Consider the following 10859-nt stretch of genomic DNA (forward strand, 5'->3'; position numbering starts at 1 on the left):
GACATGGATTGAGAACTGGTTGTCAGACAGGAAGCAAAGAGTAGGGGTAAATGGGTACTTTCAGAATGGTAGGCAGTGACTAGTGAGGTACCTCAAGGTTCTGTGCTGGGGCCCCAGCTGTTTACACTGTACATTAATGATTTAGATGAGGGAATTAAATGTAGTATCTCCAAATTTGCGGATGACACTAAGTTAGGTGGCAGTGTGAGCTGCGAGGAGGATGCTATGAGGCTGCAGAGCGACTTGGATAGGTTAGGTGAGTGGACAAATGCATGGCAGATGAAGTATAATGTGGATAAATATGAGGTTATCCACTTTGGTGGTTAAAAACAGAGAGACAGACTATTATCTGAATGGTGACAGATTAAGAAAAGGGGAGGTGCAACGAGACCTGGGTGTCATGGTACATCAGTCATTGAAGGTTGGCATGCAGGTACAGCAGGCGGTTAAGAAAGCAAATGGCATGTTGGCCTTCATAGCGAGGGGATTTGAGTACAGGGTCAGGGAGGTGTTGCTACAGTTGTACAGTGCATTGGTGAGGCCACACCTGGAGTATTGTGTACAGTTTTGGTCTCCTAGCCTGAGGAAGGACATTCTTGCTATTGAGGGAGTGCAGCAAAGGTTCACCAGACTGATTCCTGGGATGGCGGGACTGACCTATCAAGAAAGACTGGATCAACTGGGCTTGTATTCACTGGAGTTCAGAAGAATGAGAGGGGACCTCATAAAAACGTTTAAAATTCTGATGGGTTTAGACAGGTTAGATGCAGGAAGAATGTTCCCAATGTTGGGGAAGTCCAGAACCAGGGGTCACAGTCTAAGGATAAGAGGTAAGCCATTTAGGACCGAGATGAGGAGAAACTTCTTCACCCAGAGAGTGGTGAACCTGTGGAATTCTCTACCACAGAAAGTTGTTGAGGCCAATTCACTAAATATATTCAAAAAGGAGTTAGATGTAGTCCTTACTACTAGGGGGATCAAGGGGTATGGCGTGAAAGCAGGAATGGGGTACTGAAGTTGCATGTTCAGCCATGAACTCATTGAATGGCGGTGCAGGCTAGAAGAGCCGAATGGCCTACTCCTGCACCTATTTTCTATGTTTCTATGTTTCTATGTATGCTGTGAGGACCATAGGGATACACCCAGCCAGTCGGTACAGATTTGGGGGTACACTGTGGATCCGAGCAGAGGGTTTAGATGTTGGGTACTTCACGATATGGGCGGTTTAGGCATGCCAGGGTATTGGACTGTACTGCATCGTCACTGTATTTACTTGTAGTTTTGATGTGTTGAGGTAGCTTTAATAAAGCATTGACTGTTGAGACCGAAGTATTTGTCCGTGACTCATTTATCTGTTGAGTATAGTAATTACTCCAAGGTCTCGAACCAGTGTAAAGTGGGGGTGCATCAAAAACACCTAAGGGAAACCACTTACAGATGGTGGAGTGAAGAAATTCCAGGCCAGAATTGGAGGAGCACAGAGATCTCAGCGGGTTGAGGGGCTAAATGAGATTATGGATATCGGGAGGGGCGAGGCCATGCAGTGATTTGAACACAAGGAGGAGAATTTTAAATTGAAGGCATTACTGGACTGGGAGCCAAAACGTACACCTGAATAATAATGTTAATTCATGTGCAAAAATAATTACAACGCCTAATAAACTATAGACCTTTATCTCACGAGAGCTGGAATAAAGAAAGACTGGCATTTGTATGGCACCTTTCGTGACCTCGGGACATCCAAAAGCGATTTACAGCCAATTAATTACTTTTGGAGTGTAGTCACTGTTGTAATGTGGGAAACGCGGCAGCCAATTTGCGCACAGCAAGCTCCCACACACAGCAATGTGATAATGACCAGATAATCTGTTTTAGTGATGTTGATTGAGGGATAAATATTGGTCCCAAGACACCGGGGATAACTCCCCTGTTCTTTTTCAAAAGAGTAGAAAGGACATTGGTTTCAACATTTCATCTGAAAGACGGCACCTCTGACAGTGCCTCATTCCCTCAGTACTGCCTGGAGAGCCTGCCTAGATTTATGAACCCACAACCTTCTGACTCAGAGGCGAGGGTGATACCCACTGAGCCACGGCTGACACTGGAACAGAAAGGGGTGGAAGTTACATTGGAGATGTACAGACACCCAAATGCCGTGTGGACACTGTGTTCAGTCCTGGGCCCCACCCCTCAGGGAGGATATATCAGCCTCGGAGGGGGACAGCACAGGTTCACCAGAATGATACCGGGACTAAAAGGGTTAAATTATGAGGACAGGTTGCACGGACTGGGCTTGTAATCCCTCGAGTACAGAAGATTAAGGGGTGAACTAATTGAGGTGTTGAAGATGATTAAAGAGGTTGATAGAGTAGATCGAGAGAAACGACTCCCTCTGGTGAGGGAGTCCCGAACCTTAAAATTAGAGCCAGGCCGTTCAGGGGTGATGTCAGGAAGCATTTCCTCACACAGCGGGCAGTGGGAATCTGGAACTCTCTCCCCAAAAAAGCTGCTGAGGCTGGGGGTCAACTGAAAATGTCCAAGCTGAGATCGATAGATTGTTGTTAGGCAAGGGTATTAATGGTTATGGAACCAAGGTGGGCAGATGGAGTTAGGATACAGACAAGCCGTGATCTCATTGAATGGAACATGCGCGAAGGCTGAATGGCCTCCTCCCATTCCTATGTTCCCTTGTACCATGAAAGAAAGAAAGACTTGGATTTATATAGCTCCTGTCACGACCACCGATGTCTCAAAGTGCTTTACAGCCAATGAAGTACTTTTTGGAGTGTAGTCACTGCTGTAATGTGAGAAATGGGCTGAATTTATCCTACCAAGCAATTCCACTTAATACTCCATTCAAACACCATGTTTAAATAAAGCTAGTGAGCAAAAAATAAAAGAAATAGAAAATATAAGCATGTTAATCGTAATTATACATTTTTGCTACTGGGTTGAATTTTAGATGGATCTCTTTAAGGTGAAAAACCGGGGAGTGGGACTAATTGGACCGTCCTTTCAAAGAGCTGGCACAGGCATGATCAGCTGAATGGCCTCCTGCGCTGTATCGTTCTATGATTCTAAGCTCAACTGCCTCTGTTGGATGCTGGTTCCATCACTATTTCAGTGGCACTGTGCTGGATGGAATCTCTTGGTGTAAAGGAAAATCTGATACAGTCAGCTTGCCCTCTGTTTATTCCCACTGATACCTGGGAGTTCCTGGCCGAAGATTGCCCTAAGTGGAGGAAGTGCATCCGGGAGGTCGCTGAGCACCTCGAGTCTCGTCGCCGAGAGCATGCAGAAATCAAGCGCAGGCAGCGAAAGGAGCGTGCGGCAAACCAGTCCCACCCTCCCCTTCCCTCAACGACTATCTGTCCCACCTGTGACAGGGACTGTGGCTCTCGTATTGGATTGTTCAGCCACCTAAGGACTCATTTTTAGAGTGGAAGCAAGTCTTCCTCGATCCCGAGGGACTGACTATGATATGATATGATATCTCCCTTTGTTTAATCCGGCAGGAGCTGTATTCATTCCCTCTTCAAAATTGCGAAATTGATCAACTGATGACGCAATCAGCATTAGACTGACTCACACAAAATGTGCGTACTGTCCCTGAATCTCGCTGACACATAGGTAAACGATGGAAGAAAGATATACAAAAAACAAAATGGTAATCACAAAGATAAAGGTGCAAGTTCAACATACGACATAAAATCTCCTGGGAGATCTTTCCATAGAATACAATGGTAAGTACTGCAGGAAATCGAATACGGCCAGGGTGATCTCCTGGACTAGTTTCCATCGCCTGGATGGGTCGGAGAGGAATTTTCCCAGATTTTTATCCCCCAATTGGCCTGGGTTTTTATCTGGTTTTTGCCTCTCCCAGGAGATCACATGGCTCCAGTTGCAGTGGAGTGTAGAATGTTTCAGTATAAGGGGTGTCGCAGTTGTGTGAGACGGACTGGTTGGGCTGGGTGCTCTTTGCCTTTCCGTCATTGTTCATTGTTCGTATGTTTATATGTAACCTTCAGGGTTGCTGACCGAGGGCCGTGCGGCTCTTTGTCGTCCGGTGCGGACACAATGGGCCAAAATGGCCTCCTTCTGCGCTATAAATTTCTATGATTCTAATGTACAGCACAGAAACAGGCCAGTCGGCCCAACAGCTCCTTACCGGTACTGTTCTTCATCTCATCCTATGTAATTCCTTCTATTTCTTTCTCCTTTATTATCTAGCTACCCCTTAAAGGTTATTTCACATATTTCTTCACAACAAGTGATGTTTGCCCATGTGTGTGAAGGCACATCAAGGTGATGCACCCTGTCACGATACAACCTGCCTTTGTGGCTGCATTTGCTCACACAGTGCTGTGCCGTGAGCAGGAGAAACACCAGGCCCGGCCCATGTGGGCACGTGGTTTGTCACAAAGGGATAAGGGGAAGTAATGGAGTCAATCACCCTGGCCATTCTGTGTAACTCCTTGCAATTCACTCAGGACTAGCATTCACTGAAAGCTCCCTATGCTTTGGGGAATGAGAAACAGTATAGAGCACCCAGAAAAACAGTAAAATCATTTTTTAAATAGAACAAAGAAACAAAAATTAATTCCATATTCCCTTTGCACACAGGACATGGATTTTCGGCACATTTTCATTTCCTGCATCAAACTGCACTCGAGATAGCTACATACAAGATTTTGTCAGGGAGTATAATTTCCTTTTTGTTTCAAAATTAAAATGTCACACCTACATGGCATAAGCTACAGGCAATTTAACATTTTGGGATGCAGTACACAGAATAATTTGAGACGTAACGTGTGGTGAGTGCTGCAGGCTTGGGAGGAACAGGTGACTGTGGACCTGTCGGTCCCAACGCTCTCTACCATAGGGGCTGTCCTCACCTGGTGCCTGGCTCTGACATTTACACTCGTTATGTGCGCTTATGTCAATGTAATATTAATCGACTGTAAACTCCAAAGTAAAGGTGAAATAAAGTGAATGGACTCGGAGTGATTTTCACTCTGGGTCAAAAGATGGAATTTAAAAAAAAATAATTTAAATGGTCAAGCTATCCCAGCATTCCTTTCTTTTCGCATGTTTAGTGTTTGAGCAAATGGGAAGTCTTAATCTTGTCTCTAGATGTCATGTATTCAACCAACATTGTAACCCATGCATAATCTGACCGAAGTTGTACACTGTGAGAACAATGACCACTAGGTGGTGAACTTGTGGGAGACACTCCTATCCTGGACCTTCAGGTATAAAAGGGGAAGCTCCACCCACCTTCATCACTTGAGTGCTAAGGAATAAAGGACAGGTCCTTTTGTTGTTATAAAAACCACGCATGTGTGAATCATAAGCAGAGTTGTTGTTGTCGGACTAACAAACCTTTGTTGCGACAGTAACCACTGAGAAATCTGCTAACAGTTGCCATGTGCAGTTTGGAAGAAATTTTAGTACAATTCCAACCCAATTATCAGTAATTCCAGCAGGTTAGGAGCAGCTCAGTGATCAATCACTTCCCACAGGGAGGGAGGGAAAATCATACCAGGCGACTCCTGCTAATTGCCAGCTCGGCCTCAGGAGCGACACATGTGGGTCACGGAAAACTGAAGAGAGGAAGGGAAAAAAATACAATAAAACTGGAATTTCCGTATTTGACATACATGTATTTGTAATCAGCAATGAAAGCCAACACAACAAGCAGACTGTATTGCAGAACTGGAAGCTCATGTGAACTGTTTAGTGAAACTTAACATTAAAGTGTGTCAATGGGCCTGAAATCGCACTCCCCACAGGCCTGTTCGAGGTGCGCACGCGGCCGTGGGGTCCCCGCAAATTCCGGGTATAGGTGTGCAAAGCGCAGGCGCTTAAACCCCGCACTTGCGATCTGTCAAAAACTCTTTTGATAAATCCACCGAAGAAAGTACAGGGTCTCAGCGGGCTATTTGCCCCACGAATGTCCTTCAAATTCTTACCACTGAACAAAGCAGGTATAAGGCCTGTTTTTATCAGCATAAGACTTTTAAAGTACAGAAAAATACATTTTTAAAAACAATTTAAACATTTAAAATAAGGTAAGTTTATTTTTAGACTTTTAAAAATATGTAAATTTATTCCACAAAAAAATTAATTTTTGTTTTAAATGATTAATTAAATTCCATTTTTATGAATTTGAAATATGTGATGTGTTGTTTTAAAGTTATTTTCTGTGTTTTGGGGGTATTCCCATTTATACTTATGGCAGCTCCGTATACACAGAATTACTGTAAGTATGAATGGGGATCCTCCTACTCTGATAGGTTGGGCCGGCCCATGTGATCCCAGTGATGCGTAGGAAGTACTATTGCCATCCTCTTACTGTAAAGTTTGGCACACTCGCTGCCACAGGAGTCCTTTAACCATCGGAGGGCTGATGTAGCAAAGCTGCACAATGATTAAAAGTTATATAAAGTCAGAATGTCTGACTTCTTTGTGGCTCAGTGGGCAGCTCTCTCGTCTCTGAGTCAGAAGGTTGTGGGTTTAAGTCCCAGTCCAGGGACTTAAGCACAAAAAATCTCGGCTGATACTCCCAGTGCAGTGCTGAGGGAGCGCCGCACTGTCGAAGGTGCCATCTTTCAGGTGAGACATTAAACTGAGGCCCCGTCTACTCTCTCAGGTGGATGTAAAAGATCCCAGGACACTATTTTGAAGAAGAGCAGGGAGTTATCCCCGGTGTCCTGGTGCCAATATCCCTCAATCAACATAACAAAAAAATAGATTATCTGGTCATTATCACATTGCTGTGTGTGGGAGCTTGCTGTGTGCAAATTGGCTGCCGCATTTCCCACATTACAACAGTGACTACACTCCAAAAGTACTTCATTGACTGTAAAGCGCTTTGGGATGTCCAATGATTGTCAAATGCATTATATAAATGCAAGTCTTTCTTTCTCAATAACTGCAACAGTCGATGAGCTCCTGATATTAGAATACTGCCCACATGCAGCAGTTGCCCAGGGAATAAGAATCTTTTATTGCTATCCTTGTCCTGGCCACTCCATGCTCCTGTGCATCTCGTTTCTCTGTCCCTTCCAGTAGATTGTTATTTGAGCTGGGATATATCAGTGCTCTAAGTCACACACACTGTTGTAGTGAGAGAAAGTAGAGGATCACTCTGGTAAGATAAAGCTATCCCATCTCTGCAGCATACCGGATAGATATCACACATAATGGGGCCGCCCTTTTTACGCAATAGGACTGGAGGGTAGTTTACTCTCATCATTCAAGGTGGCTGTTTAATGTTAAACAATGATTGGTCACCACATAACTTTGACCTGAGAGGAGTTGACTGCAGACTGTTTCTGTCATGAATTGCACTCACAAACATTTCAATAAACTTGCAAACAAAGCTATTATGTTATTTCCATAACACGACCTAGTACTGCAGTGTAGAGGCAATGTTAGAAAGAAAAAAACCCTGCATTTATATAGCACCTTTCATGACCTTCGGGCGTCTCAAAGCGCTTTACAGCCAATGAAGTACTTTTTGAAGTGTAGGCACTGTTGTAATGTGGGAAACGCGGCAGCCAATTTGCGCACAGCAAGCTCCCACACAGCAATGTGATAATGACCAGATAATCTATTTTTTTGTTATGTTGATTGAGGGATAAATATTAGCCCCAGGAAACCGGGGATAACTCCCCTGCTCTTCTTCCAAATAGTGCCCTGGGATCTTTTATGTTGATCTGAGAGAGCAGACGGGGCCTCAGTTTAACGTCTCATCTGTGTTGTGTTGAATGCTGCAATGTATGAGTCAGCTTTGGCTACTGCTTGGCTTTGCACTCAGATCCCCGTCATACTGCGTTCTGCCCACTGACCCAATCCATTTGCAAAGATCCTCCCAGTCAGCCACTTAGGCATCATACCAGTGAATGCCTTCAGGAAATTGCCCAACTGTTGGGCCGTATTCATTGCCAATGAACACAAATTGTTCTTTTCCCCTGTCACACCAGCCAGACACTACAACCTCTACCTCTGAAAGGCATTGTTGTTGGTTACTGCAATATTCGATCCTGGCACCAACACTGACTAGAGAATGGGGAACACAGGTTCATGGAATGAATCAGGCTGTAGGGCAAAGAGGAGACATAAAGCCTGGAGGAGCGCAACGGCAGACACACTGGGAGAGAATCAGAAAAGTCACATTGGAAAGGAATGGAGACGATACATGAGTAGAATTAACAGCAATCACTTGGGGGATCAACGGGCACATTGGGAAGAGGCAGATGGTGAATCTGGGAGCCTAGAGACATGCTTTGTTCATGGATCTACTCACTGATATTCATCTGATAGAGATAACAGGGCAATTTTAACCCCCAAAAACCCCCATTGGGGTCCGGTGGGAGGTTAAGGTGTTAAAAACAAATTCAGTTTAACGTCTCATCTGAAGGACGGCACCTCCAACAGTGCAGCACTCCCTCAGCACTGCACTGGATTGTCAGCCTGGATTTTTGTGCTCATGTTCCTGAAGTGGGACTCGAACCCACAACCTTCTGCCCACTGAGCTGATGTTCTGATAAAGGCAGAGATAATCCAAACTTGTGTGATTTGAATGTTGTGAATTCAAGCCCCAATCCGCTATTTGAACACATTATCTAGGGGGTTGGGTGGGGGAGTGGGGATCGAGGTTGTGATCGTAGGGGACGGGGGGGTGGGGAGAGGGGTTGAGGTTGTGATCGGTGGATGAGGTGGGGGGGTGGGGTTGATGCTGTGATTGGTGGGTGAGCCGGGTGGATATGGGGGGGGAGGGGTTTGAGGCTGTGACTGGGTGGGTGAGGGGGTTGGGTTTGGGTGGTGGGAGGGGGGGTTGATGCTGTGATCGGTGGGTATGGGAGGTGGGTATGGGGGGGTTTGAGGCTATGATCAGTGGGTGAGGTGGGTGGGTATGGGGGGAGGGGTTTGAGGCTGTGACTGGGTGGGTGAAGGGGGTGGGTATGGGGGGAGTGGGGGGTTGATGCTGTGATTGGTGGGTTGGGTGGTGGGTATGGGGGGGGTGTTTGATGCTGTGATCGGTGGGTATGGGGGGGTCTGATGCTGTGACTGGGTGGGTGAGGGGGCTGGGTATGGGGGGGAGGAGGGGGGTTTGATGCTGTGATCGGTGGTTATGGCGGGGGGTTGATGCTATGACTGGGTGGGTGAGGGGGATGGGTATGGGGGGGGTTGATGCTGTGACTGGGTGGGTGAGGGGGATGGGTATGGGGGGGAGGGGTTTGAGGCTGTGACTGGGTGGGTGAGGGGGGTGGGTTTGTGGGGGAGGATGGGGGGTTGATGCTGTGATCGGTGGTTAATGGGTGGGGGTTGATGCTGTGACTGGGTGGGTGAGGTGGGTGGGTATGGGGTGGAGGGGTTTGAGGCTGTGACTGGATGGGTGAGAGGGTGGGTATGGGGGGGATTGATGCTGTGATTGGGTGGGTGAGGGGGGTGGGGGGTTGAAGCTGTGATCGGTGGGTATGGTGGGGGAGGGGTTTGAGGTTGTGACTGGGTGGGTGAGAGGGGTGGGTATTGGGGGTGGGGGGTTGAAGCTGTGATCGGTGGGTTTGGCGGAGGTGAGGGGTTCAGGCTGTGACTGGGTGGGGGAGGAGGGAGAATGGTGTCCGGCAGTGGTCTGTGCGGTTTGATGCAGAGCTGGAAGGAACAATCCTGATCCTACCGGCTCCACATTCAGTGAAGTATATTTTATAGAATTAGCTTGTTGATTGCAACCTCCAGTGGTGCCTTTAAGGGCTGCCTGTTCGACCACATGGAGTCTTGGTGTTCCTAAACACAGCTGGTTTGCTCAGGGCAAGCCAATATTGCAGAGAGGCCTCAAACAGCAACATGGCACCTTATTTGCATAAACAAAGGGCCTAACACCAGGTTCAGGCCGGGCCGTGCACGCCTGTTTTCTTGCCTGTACCAAGTGACGGGCGTCTCACCTCCGACTCGGAATCAACGCATGCCATATTGGAGGCAGAGCCGCCCATTTAGTGCCCGAAAACGGATGCAGCAATGACGAAGTTCTAGGCCATAGAGTTGCTGACCGTGAGATCTCACTGCAGCCTTCAGAAACTTACTGTGCTTTGCAGGATTATCTTCTTCAAAGCAAGTTGTTTGTATAAAGACTCCTTCACGGCAAGCGAGCCCCAGGTGGGCAGAGGAAATGTTACAAGGACACCCTCAAAGCCTCCCTGATAAAGTGCAACAACCCTACCGACACCTGGGAGTCCCTGGCCAAAGACCAGTCTGCCCTAAGTGGAGCAAGAGCTTCCGGGAGGGCGCTGAGCACCTCGAGTCTCATCGCCGAGAACATGCAGAAATCAAGCGCAGGCAGCGGAAGGAGCGTGCGGCAAACCAGTCCCACCCTCCCCTTCCCTCAACGACTGTCTGTCCCACCTGTAATCAGGAGGGCTGCCGACTCGCTGTCATCTCTTTTACACTCTCACACAAAGTCAACGTCTACTCCAACAATTTGCATTTATAGTCCCAGCGGATTGGAGGGTAGCAAATGTAACCCCGCTATTCAGGAAAGGAGGGAGAGAGAAAACAGGGAACTACAGGCCAGTTAGTCTGATATCAGTCATCGGGAAAATGCTGGAATCCATTGTTAAGGAAGTGGTATCAGGGCACTTAGATAATCATAGCGTGATTAGGCAGAGTCAACATGGTTTTATGAAAGGGAAATCGTGTTGACAAATGTATTTGTTTTTTAAGGATGTAACTAGCAAGGTAGATAAAGGGAAACCCATGGATGCAGTATATTTGGATTTTCAAATGTCATTCGATAAGGTACCACATAAAAGGTTATTACATAAGATAAGGGCTCCTGGGATTGGAGGTAATATATT

This window comes from Pristiophorus japonicus, chromosome 11 (genome assembly GCF_044704955.1).
Source record: "Pristiophorus japonicus isolate sPriJap1 chromosome 11, sPriJap1.hap1, whole genome shotgun sequence".
Taxonomy (NCBI): domain Eukaryota; kingdom Metazoa; phylum Chordata; class Chondrichthyes; family Pristiophoridae; genus Pristiophorus; species Pristiophorus japonicus.